The following is an 18,329-nucleotide window of genomic DNA, read 5'->3' as shown; positions in this document are numbered from 1 at the left end:
AGGTAACGGTGAAGAACCGTTACCCACTCCCGAGGATTGATGATCTCTTCGATCAGCTACAGGGGGCATCTTGGTTTTCCAAGATAGATTTGCGTTCAGACTATCACCAGATGAGAGTCAGAGACGAGGATGTATAGAAGACTGCTTTTCGGACTCGCTACGGTCATTACGAGTTCGTGGTGATGCCCTTCGGGCTCACCAATGATCCTGCCGCATTCATGGACCTCATGAACCGTGTATGCAGGCCTATGTTGGATCGGTCTGTGATAGTTTTTTATTGATGCCATATTGGTTTACTCCAATACACAGGAGCAGCACGAGGATCACTTGCGAGAGGTGTTAGATACTCTAAGGAGGGAGAGCTTGTATACCAAGTTATCCAAGTGCGAGTTCTAGTTGTGCAAGGTGTAGTTTCTGGGGCACCTTGTCAACCAAAACGGTATTCTGGTCGGCTCGGCCAAAGTGGAGGTCATGATAAGATGGGAGGTTCCGAAGTCTCCATCTGAGATTCGGAGTTTCCTCGGATTAGCAGGCTATTATCGGAGATTCATTTAGGATTTCTCCAAGATGGCGGTACCACTGACCCGGCTGACGAAGAAGGCTGTTGTGTTTCGCTGGGGGCCCGAGCAGCAGGAAACGTTTGAGACGTTAAGGCAGAGGTTGTGTGAGGCGCCGATCTTAGCCCTTCCAAAGGGCGTTGAGGATTTTGTGGTATACTGCGATGCGTCCATCTCGGATTTGGGCGCAATGTTGATGCAGAGAGGGCACGTCATCGCCTACGCCTCGAGGCAGCCGAAGCCTCACGAGGCGAACTATCCAACGCAGGATTTGGAGTTGGGGGCTGTAGTTTTTGCCCTCAAGATTTGGCGACACTACCTCTATGGGGTCCGTTGTACCATTTAAACGGACCACAAGAGCTTGAGGTACCTCATGGATCAGCCGAATCTAAACATGAGGGAGCGTCGGTGGTTAGATGTGGTGAAGGATTACGACTATGAGATCCTCTACCACCCAGGGAAGGCCAATGTTGTGGCCGATGCACTTAGCCGCAAAGCATTCGCAGCCCCGATCAGAGACATCTGCTTGAGGATGACAGTAGTGACTCCGCTTTTGGAGCAGATCCGGGAAGCCCAGCAGGAGGCTATGAAGGAGGAACACCGGAAGAGTGAGCGTATCGTGGGTCAGGTTTCCTCTTTAAACTATGATAGCCACGGGTTGTTGACACTCCATCGTAGAGTGTAGGTTCCATATCATGGAGGTGTGCGCTACGTTTTGATGGAGGAGGCGCACAAATGCATGTTTTCTATCCATCCCGGGGCGACAAAGATGTATAGAGATCTTCGTCCTGATTACTGGTGGCCCTGCATAAAGCGGGATGTAGCATGGTACGTTGAGAGGTGCTTGACCTGCAGGAAGGTCAAGGTCGAACACCAGAGACCTCACGGCAAGACACAACCGTTGGATATCCCTATGTGGAAATGGGAAGACATTACTATGGATTTCATCACGAAGCTTCGCAGGACTGCAGGGGGAGTGGACTCGATTTAGGTCATCGTGGATCGATTGACCAAGAGCGCCCATTTCATTTCGATCCAGGAGAGCATTTCAGCCGAAAAGTTGGCCGATATATACATCAGAGAGGTAGTAGCTCGTCACGGGGTGTCAGTTTCCGTGATTTCTGACCGAGACGTACGGTTAACTTCCAGATTCTGGAAGAAATTTCATGATGAGTTGGGTACTCGTCTGCACTTTAGCACGGCTTTTCACCCACAGACGGATGGTCAGAGTGAGCGGACCATCCAGACCTTGGGGGATATGATGCGAGCACGCATCTTAGATTTTGGTGGTAGATGGGATACCTACCTTCCCTTGGAAGAGTTTTCCTATAATAATAGCTACCACGCCAGTATCGACCGACCTCCCTTCGATATGCTTTGTGGGAGGAAGTGCAGAACCCCGATATGTTGGGGTGAGGTTGGACAGAGGGTTATTGGGAGTACCGAAGTGGTACTCAAGATGACAGAGAGGATCCAGCAGGTTCGGAGTAGACTCTAGACGGCCCAGAGTCGGCAGAAGAGCTACGCCGACAAACGACGACCAGACCTGGAGTTTCAGGTAGGAGATATGGTCCTTCTGAAGGTGTCACCTTGGAAAGGTGTCATCCGGTTCAGGAAACGGGGCAAGTTAGGCCCCAGATACATCAGATCATTCAGGGTTATAGCCCGGGTGGGCAAGGTTGCGTCTCGACTGGATCTGCCAGCCGAGCTTAGTCAGATCCACAGCACCTTTCATGCCTCCCAGCTGCGGAAGTGCTTGGTAGATGACTCCGCAGTGGTGACCTTAGAGGATATTCAGGTAGATGACATCCTGAACTACATCGAGCGACCGGTAGCCATCCTTGACAGGAAGACGAAGGATCTGAGGAACAAGAGGGTGGAGTTAGTGAAGGTGCAATGGCAGCACCGCAAGGGGTCGGGATGGACTTGGGAGCCGGAGGATGAGATGAGGGAGCACTACCCAGAGCTATTTCCAGACGCAGCAGACTTCGAGGACGAAGTCTAAAATAAGTGGGGGAGATTTGTAACGCCCAGTTCCCGGTATGTATTTTAAATCAGTTTATTTATTTCTATACAGGAACTCGACGAGTTGGAAGCCCCAAACTCGTCGAGTAGGAATGGAATTTGGACGCGGGATCTAAAGTCTACTCGTCGAGTCGAGAGCCTCAACTCGACGAGTAGGGCTGCCAGAATGAAACCCTAATTTTCAGGGTTTAGCACCCTATTTAAACACCTTAACTCCAAAGGATAGCCTCATTTACAACCTCCATCGTCCCAAACCCTAGCCAATAAACCCTAATCCACTTATGGAGAGTTTTGAGCTATTTTGTGCATTCTTTGTGATTTTGAAGCTTGTAAAGGAAAGAGAAGCTTGGGGATTCAAGAGTAAGCCAGTAGATCCAGAGTTTGAGCTGAATTTCAGACTCATTTGAGGTAAAAAGTTGATACATTGGCTTTCTATTACTTAGATCTTCGTTTAGGGTAGTATGTTGTCACTTTTGGGCCATATTGAAGTCATTTTTGGGATTTGAGTATATCATGAAGTTGTTGATGGGTTTTGAGCATTCTAACACTCCTATGGTGTACATGCAACCCTATAAACCTTGGATCTATGTTTTCTCTATTATACATGCAAATATTCAATATTCCAAGGTTTTATCCTAACTAGCATAATATGAAGTATATACAATACAAGAATCTAGTAGAATGACATACCTTTTGATGGAGCTTGTAGTCTTGAACCTTTAAGAGCTTAGCCCCAATAGTGTGGAAGCCTCAAATGGAATCACAAATCACCAAAAACCACTTGGAAAACTTGAGAGAATAGAAAGCACTTCTAGAAACCGGCCCACCCTTTGTATTCACACACTAGTGCCATTTCATGTGCCAAAGACCTCTTTATATAGTATGGAGGATTAGGGTTACATTCATGTAAACCCTAATACCCATGACCTATTATTTCCATAGGATCCATGGGTTAAAAACTCCATGGACTATCCATGCAAGTTTTGCCCAACCTAAATGAACTTGGCCTATTCCATATATATATATATATATATATATATATATATATATATATATATATATATATATATATATATATATATATATATATATATATATATATATAAGAGTCCATATTTAATTAGTTCCTTTTGATCACTAAATTAATTCTAAATTAATTCTTGATCAATACTAATTAAATAATACGATTTCATATTAATATATTATAACTTATAATATATTAATAAACCATAGACATACTATTCTCAAAAGATTATCCATACAAATTGTTTCGGTAAAGTGCAATCCAAATGGACCATGCTACTCTCGGGTCGAGTACATACGAATAATAGTTATGGGTTAGACATCTAATCCAACAGTCTTCCACTTGGATAAGTCTAAAACTATTATTCAAGTATGACTCCAAGATCCCGACTAGCAATCGTAGCTCTTAAAGCCGCTGCCGAACTCTGACCTAGTCAAATGACGTGTCCATTAGATAAGGGATCATATATTCCTCCATTCTAGATATCATATGGACTGAGACATGGATTATAATCATTCTCTCTGTCCATTTGTTGTTTCCCGATTTTTGATTTATGACGACCGACTAATTGAACAAATCAAATCAGTCCAGGCTTGGCCAAGCACTTAGGGGTGTCATCACTAAATAATCGAGGGGCCCACATATATCGCTTTTATCCCTCCAAGGGTAAAAGGAATGGATAAACTTCGACCCAAATGTTCGCTTGTAATTACTCATCAAATTACACACAATGATATGTTTTATAACAACCAAGTTACTGGTTGCGTTTACATATGTCAATGTGCAATTGACGCGCAACTACAACTCACACGTCTCCGTTTGAAGAATATAAGATATTATCGTCTCATGATCACTCGTGATAAAATCCATGAAGTGATTCAAATGAGCGTGGGTTTAATCCAATACTCGAATCTCATTCCAGGAGCACTCATGAATGTTGTAGCAACTTTTGCTATGTCTAAACACTTTAGACATCTACAAGCCCACTTCATGACAGTCTTCATTCATACTTACTTCCAAAATATGATTGACTGTGGAGAGTTTGAATAACCTAGTTATTCGGAAAGTCAAAACATGCAAAGTGAAACACAAGAATAATCGAAGCCAATATGGTCTTAGAACTTATGAATATAAATAAAACACCTTTTATTTATCACCATATTGATTACACATTATTCATTGTATAATGTTTCAAATAATCAACTTAATACTTAAATTAAAACAATAGTTGTCCCATGCTCCAAGCATGTACACTATGTTTTCTAAACAATAGTTATGCCATACTCAAAGTATGCACACTATGTTTGTCTATGATCCTTACTTTGTGAAATACAAATTGAACATGATTCCAATGATGCTCATTTCACAATCCCAAATCCTTATCGTAAATGTAAGAATTCCAAATTCCTGCCATTTACCGAAATCTGTTAGATTCTAAACTTATATGCATTGATCCTCTTGTAATGACTATGCCATGGAAACGAAGTCTCAAATTCAAAGTACATTCCTTTGAACATCCTTCTTGCATTAAGTTTTCTAATCTTACACAGATTGAATAACTTCCACCTATGGAGACATTTCCATATTCCCATTTTGACTATCACTTTTGAACAAGAGTTGCCTCTTTTCAGAATATGTCAATATGGTCATTTCCAAAAATTTACACCATACTTCCAACTGTCCATGAGCAACCAATCTTTGGTAAACCTCAGATTGTTCTCGACAATTGCTTAATCATTTTAGTCATATCCAATTCTAGACCTTTTCCCCTCTTAATGCCCAAGGCATTAGGAAAATTTAGAAAGGATAAATATTATAGCCCATGTAATCGATCCTATATCCGAAGCATATGGGACACGATTCATGATATCTCACATAAAGGCATGATCCTAGACCAGTCTTTTGCTACAATATTTTTTTATTTGCCATGTTTTCATAATTTGACTATGAAGAGGGATGCTGTAATCATAATCGAATTTGAGAACGCAATATATATAGAATTTCCTTATGTTGAACCATTCCAACATAAAATTCACATATATATCCTTGACTAAAGATGATTAAAATCTCAATCTAAGCTTTTAGAAATGAAATGAAGTATAATTTCCTCTCCCTTAATTATAGCAAAACAACTTTTCCCAATTGAAAGTTTTGTTTTCTATAATTAACATTGCTAACTTGCAACACTTATCATAATTGATTATGCTCCCACTAGCATAATAATTACTAGCATAAAAATTATGCTCCCACTAGCTTTGACATGTACTCAGAAATTAGCTGGACTTCTAGAAATCAATACTTTATCGACTTTCTTTCCAAAGTTCAGATTTCTGATACGAGATGCTTTGATAAAACTTTATCAAAATCATACACCTTTCCTTAGATAGCTCACATGTGTGTCTAAACAATTTTTAGAACTATGAAAAGGGATGTCGTAATCATAGTCTCAATTGTTTAGACCTTTGCCATTTCTCACAAGTCCATGTTAGTGTCGGTTAACCACACACGCTCCACTAACGACTTTGAGAATGTAAATATCACAATTGCTATCTTCTTAAAATCTATCTAGCGAAAGCGTTTACTCGCCATCATTTTCATGAATCGGAGAGAAACCTTATGACAATTAGATTTTATGGTGTATGTGTTCCTATCCATGTGAATTTGTCAAAACCATAATCACAAGACAAGGTTAGTGACAAATCCAAACTCATATGGACCGAACTTGTGCAATCTTAACTTCTTTCCACTTGGCAGTACAAGGCCTACCATTGCTTCCAGGCTGTTATGCAAACAATTGAGAACTTGTAAAACTCAAATGCATAGTCAACTTCAACTGTAATGGGCACATAAATAAGAATATGTCAACACTATAGGTTACAAACCTCAAGTCGTGCGCTAGAGATAAACTACATGTTTTATTCTTGATCAGTTCTTGAAACTCTTTCAGGACCTTTTAGACTCCCACTGTCCTCTTGACATATAAGACTCTCTTGTCAAGAACCATTCCTTGACATAACAAATATTCAAGAGATAGTGCAGATTCTTATAAAGACAAACACTTCACACAATTGGCCTTAGTTGGTCTTTGTTTTATCCAAAACATCACAACTTACCAATTTCAAATGTACAAGAGTAGAAAACATTTTACTCTACATTTGACAAGTGTTATAAACCTTCTATAAGATATGTCACTCAAATTATAATCTTGGAGTATGACTCTAAGAATTGTTTTGGAACGAAGTATGATTCACCTTAATTGTTTTAACCACTTCAACAATTCATGACTCCTCTTCTTAGCCATAAGAATGCACTAAGATGTCCTTAGAGGATTAATTGTGATATGTTTTTGTAATCATTAAGATGATCATAAAACATGATACTAAAGTACTCTCCCATCTTTTCAGATTCGAGAAACTTTTATCTTTCTGCCTAATTTGATTATTCTCATTCGTTCTGCCATACATTGAAACTTTTCCAATGTTTCAGAATTATACTTAAACTTGTAAGTATAACCATATTTACTAAACTTTAGTAAATCATGACGAATAGTCTTATCGATCTTTGTGGTGGACTTGACCAGTGCACAAGAATGTGTACTCGATCCCTTAATCCTTCACTTGACTCACATATACATGTGAACAAGGAATTAGTCTTAATTTTCCAAAGATGAAAATTCTCATTCATCATACAATACAACTCGGATGATTCCAAGTTTCTGTCCATTTGAAACTTGGGTGATGAGAATCTTTCTTTATTTGGTAAATTTAGACACTACCACAAATGAAAGAATCAAATTCATATTTCCAATATTTCTAGAAACATACAAACATCAATTTTTCATAAATGCCATTGTAAGGAGATATAAAATAAAACAAAACAAAATTTTATTTATTTATAAAATGCGGGAAAAAAACTTTTTCCTTACAATGCAACTTTAAATGAAAACTATGCTATTACATATTTCCTAGCAATCTATCATAACCCCTAAGTAGTAGCTCAAAAATCCGATCTTCGAACCATGCGAATGAAATCCATCTTCGTGATCAGATTCAGCATACTCTTCTTTTAAGTTTCCTTCCCTTTGCTTGATCCTGCAAAACATCAAAATGCAACCTAGTCACATCATGTATTAAGAATCAACAATTAGGAACTTAATAGAGTTAGATAGTGGACTTACCTGAAGCAGAGTCAAACTTTTTGATTCTTCGTTCTCTCAGATCTTTCAGGTAGTTAGGGCAGCTTCGCAACCAATGCCCCTTCTCTTGACAATAAAAACATATAGACTCTTTGGGAATGGTACACGGGACTATCACAGACTTAGCCTTTCCCTTTACCTTTTGGTCAACCGGGTTGACCAAGGCCGATCCCTTTCCATTGGGAAGAGAAAGCTTTTCTGGACTTCCATTGTTACCATTGTCAATGTCCATGGAAGTTTGAGAAATAGATCTTCCACCCAAATTTACTTTTCCAGTATGCCAAAACATTTCTGATTCAGCAGCAACGAGCAAATAAGAAAGATCAATAAGGGTCATGTCGTGGTCTGTCACATAGTAGTCCTTAATGAACTCACTATACGACTCAGGAAGTGACTAAAGAACCCAGTCAAAAGCCAACTTTCTTGAGACTTCGACACCCAACACTCTCAACTTGTCGATATGTGACTTCATCTCCAAGACGTGAGTACACACAAGCCATCCATCTTCATGTTTCATTGCAAGTAGGGGTTGAGTGATCTTGAACTTTTCAAGTCTTCGAGCTTGTGGGTTAGGGAGAATAATTAGAGGAGGCGGAGAAAGAGAAGTATGATTTCCATGATCCAATCGCGGGACATCATCTTCAGTAGGAAAGCTTGTTCCAAGGGATTTGGGAAGATCATAGTTGTCTGAACCAGACATCTACAATGGGAGAAATTCAAGTTAGTTGATTTAAGTCCTTAATATAACACCCAATTTGAAATATTAAGGCTAGGACCCAACACAATATTTTATAACTTGGAAGAGGGATGCCGTAATCCAAGTTATAAAATATTTGAAGGTAGGCGAATGAATATTCACCAATTTCCACCATGAAAAACGAAATAGATATTAGGTTTTAATTGGATTAAACTCCTAGATCTTTTTAGATTTGTTGAACTTTTCAATGGCATGTTTAAATCTCGATTGTGCCCTCTCAAGTTTGTGACTGGGATGTCGACGATCACAAACAAGGTGTGAATAACCATGCAAATTAACTTGGTACCCTTAATCTTTATCACCTAATCGATGTGTCGGTTACCCACACGCGCTCCACCGATCTATGATAAACATTAAGTCACCCTTTGCTGCTCTTACTAGTCCATGTTAGTGTGTCGGTTACCCACACACGCTCCACCAACGACTTGGTAAGGTACAAAGTATAATTTCATGGGTTAGCACCAAATTCACATTTTCCTAAAGTAACTAAGATTGAGAATTTATAATAGGTTTAGTTACTTTATATTTATCATTATACTTATAATGAGAATTATAGTCCTTGTCCTACCCGTTCGGCTAACGACCCTCCACCAGTCAAGGAAGCGATGGGTGAGAGTGGACAACCATTAAACTGCCATTTTATAGGCAGTAACCTTATACCCCCTTATAGACCGGCTTCGTGAATGAGGCCTACTAACGGTAAGACTGACTTACTCTTATACATATATATAAATATTAAACCTATAATATTATAAAGTATAAGGGTTGAATTTTAACTTTTAAAACTCTAGGGTTTGGAATTAAAGTGTGTGTGGGACTTTACAAATTCCAAAACTTGAGGGCAAGTTTTGAACAATTCAAAAAACTTTTGGATTTTCATAACTTATGAGTTCAATTAAGGTTTTAAAAACTTTAATGGAGAGACTCTTGAACATCCATAACTTGAGGACAAGTTATGGAGTCCATAAAACTATTTATCAGAGAAAAGACTCTTCAATTATGTAACCTATGAGTTTTTAATGGATCTTTAAAAGAAAATGACTTTTGGTAATCCATAACTTGAGGTCAAATTATGGACTCCATTTAAAACATTTAGATCAAGAATTAACTAACAAACAATTTGCAAATAATTCCTATGATCTACCAAAACTCATAAGTGTATGAACAATCATATCAACAATTTCAAAAATCATATAAACACATATAGAACTTGAAATTTTGATAATAACCTTGAAATTGGTTTACCAAAATCATTACCACATCAAAAAAACAGGTTTTATAAGTCCAAAACAGTTTAAGGTAATGATTCTAGACCAATTCCAACACCAAAACTCGAAAATCTGCACTCATGCCTGACAACTCGTCGAGTGCAAGAACTGACTCAGCGAGTTGGTTGAATATATGCATGGACTCGTCGAGTTCCATGAGGGACTCGGCGAGTCAACTGGGCAGTGTGCAGAAATACGACATTTTCAACAATTTGCATCAAGTATAAAGAGAAACAAGCCTAGGCTCTGATACCACTGATGGATTTTGAGCATTCTAACACTCCTATGGTCTACATGCAACCCTATAAACCTTGGATCTATGTTTTCTCTATTATACATGCAAATATTCAATATTCCAAGGTTTCATCCTAACTAGCATAATATGAAGTATATACAATACAAGAATCTAGTAGAATGACATACCTTTTTATGGAGCTTGTAGTCTTGAACCTTTAAGAGCTTAGCCCCAATAGTGTGGAAGCCTCAAATGGAATCACAAATCACCAAAAAACACTTGGAAAACTTGAGAGAATAGAAATCACTTCTAGAAATCGGCCCACCCTTTGTATTCACACACTAGTGCCATTTCATGTGTCAAAGACCTCTTTATATAGTATGGAGGATTATGGTTACATTCATGTAAACCCTAATACCCATGACCTTTCATTTCATAGGATCCATGGGTTAAAAACTTCATGGACTATCCATGCAAGTTTAGCCCAACCTAAATGAACTTGGCCCATTCCATGTGTGTGTGTGTGTGTATATATATATATATATATATATATATATATATATATATAAGAGTCCATATTTAATTAGTTCCTTTTGATCACTAAATTAATTCTAAATTAATTCTTGATCAATACTAATTAAATAATACGATTTCATATTAATATATTATAACTTATAATATATTAATAAACCATAGACATACTATTCTCAAAAGATTATCCATACAAATTGTTTCGGTGAAGTGCAACCCAAATGGACCATGCTACTCTCGGGTCGAGTACATACCAATAATAGTTATGGGCTTAGACATATAATCAGGGCCGGTCCTTGCCAAGTACAAAAGGTGCTGAAGAACAGGGCCCAAAAAATCGGAGGGCCCAAAATTATTATAGCTTTTATGTTACCCTAGGTTCAGTTGGCTCACCTCCTGGCTCCTGCGAGTGACGCATCAGTAATCACGCAAGAAGTAGCGGGAAAAAAGAAAATTTCGGGAAAAGGAAAACGCTTCGATTTCTTCTTTGTTTACACATGGGCCAGGAATTAAATCTGCAACGATATTGTTTGCTTAAATTTGCAAAAGGAATTAAATCTGCAAAGCTATGAACAATCATCTTCTTTCATCTTTCTTCACAAAATTCTGATTACTGAAACAAAGTTACAAAATACAAATGATCCTACAATCTCTCTCTCTTCTTGAAAATCTGATTTCATGTTGTGGATTTTTGGTTTCGAAATTAGAAGGAGAATGACAGAAGGTAGGGATTAAGGTATTTCTAATTTCTGGACTTGTGGTTTCATGTTCTTCATACGTTCTTTTTCTTCTGCTTAATTTTTTTATTTCTAATTTCTGAAGGAACAAGAATTGAGTTTTGAAAATAAAAAGGAACAAGAACATTGAGCACATCAGTTTAGAAATTCAGAAGGAAAGGCATTGAGGACGAAAATCAGAATCAGAAGGTATCCTTTATTCGTTTCTGATTTGCTTTATGATAAATTTCTGATCTGTTGCTGATAAATTTCTATTTGCTATCTGATAATTGATAAATTTCTGATTTTCTATCCGATAAGTTTTGAACAAGAAAATCTATTTCTGTTTTGTTTATGATCAAGTTTTAAGATGTAAATCAGTTTCTTTTTGGTTTCTGTATTTCTGATCAAGTTCTGATTTGATTTCTGTTTTTTTACAGTTTGATACTCATTCTTGCTGATTTGAAGTGACAAAAATCAAAAGATATCCTTTATTCGTTTCTGATATGTTTCTAATTTGCTATCTGATAAATTTCTAATATGCTACTTTTACAGTTTTCATACCCTTTATTGCTTGAGTTTCAACATATAGAACAAAGTTTCCAAGAAGAAATCTACAATTTTCTGATCTTTTGCTGATAATTTTATGTATTTGCAATAGAAAATTATAATTTATAACTTTTTTTGTTTAAATTTTGAGATTTTTCAAATTTTAGGGCCTGTTTTTTGTTAAATCGCACAGGGTCTTCAAAATGTCGGGGCCGGCCCTACATATAATCCAACAGTTGTGACTCCAGATCTAGGCACTCATGAGCTTATGAGGCTTAAAGTTGCCAGCTTTATCAAGCCTTGGCCCTTCTCCATGCCCTAGATCTCTTATATAGCTTAGTTTTGTTGTTTCTAGCTTCATGACACCATGCATGGACGTAAAGTTAGCAACTTTACGTGGTAACTTAGTCCTAGGGGACCATATCTATGGTTTAGAAGCATTGAACTCGATTGGAAACGATTGAATGGATTTAGACTAGAGGGAACTCAACGAGTTTTTCATCCAACTCGGTGAGTTTGATCGTGGTCCCCCAACCTTTTCTGTTATTAACCAGACTCGGCGAGTCTTGGAGATGACTCAACGAGTTGGCCATGGTTTTTGGGTTTTGAAGATTGAAGAATTCGACGAGTTCAAGGAGGAACTGGACGAGTTGTAGTGAAATGTCCCGATTCTGTAGATAGGAAAAACTCGACGAGTTCGTGAAAGGACTCGACGAGTTGGATCGCGATTTAAGAGGTTTATGATTTATGGGACTCAGCGAGTTGATGGACCAACTCGGCGAGTTGAGTCAACCCAGAACGTTGACTTTGACCAAAAGGTTGAGTTTGACTTGGACTTTGACCAGAGTCAACCCTTAAGGGGGGTTATGAGTATGAAATGGTAATTAAAGGAGATTTTTATGTGTAGGAGTTTGAGGGGAGTTGATTCTAGAGCCGATGACAGTTCAGCTACGTCATGACATTTGAGGTGAGTTACCTTCCAGTAGAAGTGGGTCTAAGGCACCAATGTCGGCCCACTAGTAGATGATTATAGTTGAGATGATTGTCTTTGTGATAATTGTCTGGTATGCTACTATCTGTTATGCCTTATGTGCTTGTATTCTGTGATATTATGTGATAGTAGTAGGAGGGGTGAAATAGTCCCCGGTTACCGGTTGAAAGAGACCGAAGGGGTAGACAGTACCCATATATGCCTAGCAGTATGTTTATGATATGTTGGTATGTGGTAGTGGTAGGGGTGAAATAGTCCTCGCAACCGGTTGAGATAAACCGGAGGGGTAGGTCGGACACCCCGATATGTCTGACAGGGGTAGGTTGGGCACCCCGGTATGCCTAATAGGGGTAGGTTGAGCTCCCCGATATGCTCCGCAGGGTAGGTTGGGCACCCAGATATGCCTGACATTATGTTTATTGTATGGTATGTGGTATGTGGTATGATGGGGGAACACACTAAGATTCGTGCTTACGGTTTACAGTTTTAGTTTCAGGTACCTCTTCTTCGAAGGGAAAGGAGATGGCATGACTGCAGCGCATCACACACTCGATTTTCCGCACATGAGACTCTTGGGATTTGTACTCTGACATTATTTTCTTATGATATGTTTTGAGAGATATTAACTTATGGTTTTTATGATATGAGATAACACTAGTGGCATTTTCAGTAGATGTGTTTTATGAATCTTTAATTTAAAAATGAAATTTTTGGTCTTAAATTTTGGGATGTTACAGATTAGGGCCATGATGCTGCTAAAATTAGTAACAAATCGATGATAAAAAGTGGCCAAACCATGAAAGCTTCGAACTTCACTAAGTGTGCGTGAAATTGGCCAGTCGCGAATGGCACGTACCTTCTCGTCATCCACTCAAATGCCAGTTGAGGTGATCATAAAACCCAAAAATAACAAATGATCAGTCAAGAAAGTACAATTTTTGAGGTGAAGGTAGAGTTTATTAGTGGGGAGAACAAAGAGAACCTCCCGTAAATGGACGAGACGATCGTCTTCGGTTTTACTATAAATGAGGATATCGTCAAAGTAGACGACGATAAAAGATCCAAGAAAAGGTTTGAGCACTTGATTCATCAGACGTGAAAAAGTGCTAGAAGCATTAGAAAGACCAAATGGCATGACCAACCATTCGTACAACCCTTCCTTGGTTTTAAAAGCCGTTTTCCACTCGTCACCAGGCCTAATGCGAATATGATGATATCCACTGCGGAGATCAAGTTTAGAAAAGAATTTTGATCCTTCCAACATGTCGAGTATATCATCGAGACGAGGAATAGGAAAACAATATGCGACGGTAATTTTATTAATGGCCCGATTATCAACACGCATGCGCCAACTACCATTTTTTTGGAACTAACAATGCTGGAACAGCGCACAGACTCATACTTTCACGAATAAGCCCTTTGTGCAATAAATCTTCCACTTGTTCCTGTAATATCAAGTGTTCTTTTGGACTCATCCTATAATGCGCCAAATTAGGGAGCTTTGCACCCGGAACAAAGTCGATGTGATCCTAAATATCACGCAGAGGAGGTAACTCATATGGTAATTCTTCAGAAACTAAGGACTGAAATTCTCGCATAAGAGGCAATAACTTATCAGGGTTGTTGTTATTTATGCCTTCTTGTATTGCACAAGTAGCTATTACTGCATAAATGACCGAATTACCCTTGATTTCTTCCTTAAAGTCGCGATGGGCCAGAACTACCAGGTTGTTCTTCGTAGTAGTTGTTGGTTTAGTTGTTGAGGGAACATGTTATTTCAAAGGAACAAGCATCATTTTTACTCCCTTAAACGTGAATGTATATGTGTTATCCCTTCCTTTGTGTATTGCATTTATATCAAACTCCCAAGGGCACCGAGTAGGATGTGACAAGCATCCATGTCCAGAATATCAAATGTTACTTCATCCTGATATTTACCAATAGAAAAAGGGATCTTGCACTGTTCGGTGACTCGAATGTCCCCAACCGACTTGATCCACCCAATTTTATAAGGGTTGGGATATTTTGTGGTGGGATACAATATTCTCGGTGCTTCCGCTGTCAATTATGACATCAAAGATCTTTTGATGCACGACACATTGGGTACGGAAAAGAGTATGTCGTTGTGATGGTTTCTCGGGTTCTTTAGGAGCTAACATGATACGAAATACCACACAATTTTTGGCTGAATGATCGTCGCAACCTCATCCGTCGGGTAACATACTTCTGCGACCTCTTCTTCAGTCTTTGTGTTGCTACCTTCTTCATCAAACTCATCCTCCATGGAGGTTAAATTTACTTTGGCCAAGGCCCTGCAATCACTCGAGCGGTGACCAGGAACCCCACATTTAAGACATTTTCCCGCTATTGGTCGAGTATAAGGGTTAGTAATAGTTTTGGCGGGTTGTGAAGATGACGTAGCAATACTTTTCCCGCGATCCATGGTAGGGGTTTTAGTTATTTGTTGGGTGTTTTCAGTGACTGGTGCAGGGAATGTGGTGGAGGGTGGTTTGGTACGAGTGTAGTTTGTGTTCCAACTTTGTTTAGTCTTGAGGATTTGGGATTCTGCTCGAATTGCTAAATTGTAGGCATTATCTAAGGTGTAAACAGGAACCAAAGAAATCATGTCTTGAATATTGGGACGTAATCCATTAATAAATCGAGAAACTTGCTGCGATTCTGTTTCGGATAAGTTATTTCTGGAAGATAACCTATGAAATTCAAAGGTATATACTTCTACTGTACGGTCTCCTTGCGTGCATTGTTGGACATAGTAAACAACATCTGATCATGATTAGGGGGCAAAAATCGTCTATCTAACTCTCTTTCCATGTGATCCCAGTTAGAAATAGGTAACTTACCTTGTCGTTCCCGATTGATCTACAAGTTTTTCCACCAATTTTGGGCTCCCCCTTTAAGCTTATAAGCCACCAACGTGACTCGCTTCTCCATTGGAATCTCATAAAATTGAAAAGAAATTCTAGTTCACTTTTCCAATCTAAGAAATCTTCGATGTTCATAGAGCCATTGAACTACGGAACATACTTGGCTCGTTGCTTGTAATCGAAGTGTCGGTTGTCCCTACGCCTTCCAAACCAACCCCCTTTTACCTCTTTATCTCCGCTATCATCTTCCAAATCGGAATCCTCCCCAAAACAGCCTTGTTCTTTTTGTCTTAGTCGCTCCTCTGGTTGATTCCTTCTCTGATTTGGTTGTTGGTTTTGACGATTTGGTTGTTGATTGGGTGGGTTATTTTGATTGTTTCGGTTTTGCGCAGCCGTGAGGGCTGTTAAACCTTCTGTGATCGCTTGTAGCGATTGTTGAAACGTGAGCATGGTTTGTTCGATCCTTGCGATTCGAACAGATTTGTCTTCTTTTCCGGCCATCGAAAGCTCTGATACCAACTGATGTAGCGATAGCTACAGATTTTAGACAAATTGGGTTATGTTTTGTCAGACACAATGAAAACTTGGGGATACTACGTGTATCAGACGTAAGAACACAAATAGATAGAGAAACTCTTCTCTGACTCTTTTGTATTAATCGAAAAATAATAATCTCTCCTAAATACATAGTCTTCATCTGTTTATATAAAGCTATTAAACGTAACCTAGAAGAATTCTAGAACTTGTAATTTAGGAAACTAAATATTGGAAAAATAAAGAAAAGACTCGACATAAATAAAATAACTTTGCTTGGGTGCTACTCCTCTGAATATACGTTATTTGGTACTATCGGATCCCCATCAAGAACCTTCTTATTTTCTTGTCAATGATTAGGATATATTTGTATTTTAGACCATATGTGTCGATTCTCAAATACTCGAACAGTTAGATGTTGTTTGTTTTTTAAGAGATATAAGGTCTATAGTCTGCGGGCCACATCTACAGAAGAAGAGGTGTATCAAAAGTCTGCAGTCTGTAAGAAAAAAAAAACTATTTTTTTTAACATTTGCAGACTAATAAAATAAAATGAAATATAAATAAATTGGTTTTTAAACTTAAGAGTTTTTCAACATTGAAATTTAAATAATTCTAGTTTCACAACTAAAATATAATTTATACGACTACTAACGATTTTTTTTAAATCTATTCATTCCATATATTTCGAAAAGGCACATTGGGTTGCTTGTATTAAGAAAATAATTTATCATTCAAACTCTCTTTCGTTATAAAATTATGAAGCGCAGAATATACAATTGTAATGTTCTTTTGTATAACCAATGAAAATGGTGTCATCATCTTCGATATAAGGATATGATTGATTTAAAAAAAAAACATTGTATAATTACAACAAAAAACACCACATTAATTTGTATATATTATAATCTTCACAATTTGTGTCTATCATAATTTTCATATAATCTTTTACACATAAAACCTCATATATTAAACACAATAAATAAACAAAAAATACAATCTAATATATAAATCTTATTGATTTTTTTTAAAGTAATTCAATGGTTTTAGAAAAGATACGGTTTTAATTTACACAAGATTAATATAAAAGAAAAAAAAAGTAAATGATCTTTAATTATATATAAAAGAACTAGTTTATAACCCGTGGAAACCACGGTTACAAAATTAATTCAATTTTTATAGCAAAAATTCATAATTACTAATAATTATTTTAAATAAATAATTTTAAATAACCTATTAATTAAGAGATATACCAAAATTTTAAAGTTATTTATAACTTCAAATTTAACATATAATTAAAAACGTAAATTTTTCTATAAAAAATTTAAAATCAATTATTTAAAACTTTAACGTCATTAATTGTGATAGTGATTTGCCTAATATATCTCATTGACACATGACATAATATTAATGTGGAATTGTATTAGAATGACACATGACAAAAGGAGATTAAAACTATTCTTTTATTAGTACAGAGAAGATTTAATCATTATTATTGCCAAAAAGATGTCTGCGAGAAATGTTTTCCCGCTCGTAAACTTTGGTTCATATCTTTTTGAAGAGAACACGCAGATGTTTTGACGTCCGCGATCTTCTAAAAAACAAACAATCTGTGAGAAATACATACATAAATGTCTTCTCACCCACATACATAAATGGTCAAAAAAAGTTTTTCCTAAAAAAACAATCAGCACCTTAATAACTTGGTATCTTCGATTTTAACTGCCCTATTATTCCATCCATAGTTTTTATAAAGACATGTGGCCCGAAACCTATTTTGCATGACTTTGTGGTCTTATATTGAAAACATTCTATGCATTTATAGTTTTATACCCTGACGCTAACATCAATTCTCCTTTATCCTTAAACATTTGTCGAAGTGAGACGTGTGTGGTAGGTTGATACATTTGTGGTACTCTATGTTTAATATCAAGTTCCGTGTTAGGCACTAGGGGAGGAATAAATAAGATATCATTAATATTCTATGACTATTACTTATGATGTTTATCATCATAGTTATAATCATTAATTCCACTGTCTTTGTCCACAAAATCACCAGAAT

This window comes from Lactuca virosa, chromosome 5 (assembly GCF_052849685.1).
Source record: "Lactuca virosa cultivar CGN04683 chromosome 5, Lactuca_virosa_CGN04683_v6, whole genome shotgun sequence".
NCBI lineage: Eukaryota > Viridiplantae > Streptophyta > Magnoliopsida > Asterales > Asteraceae > Lactuca > Lactuca virosa.
This window is presented reverse-complemented; position numbering follows the sequence as displayed.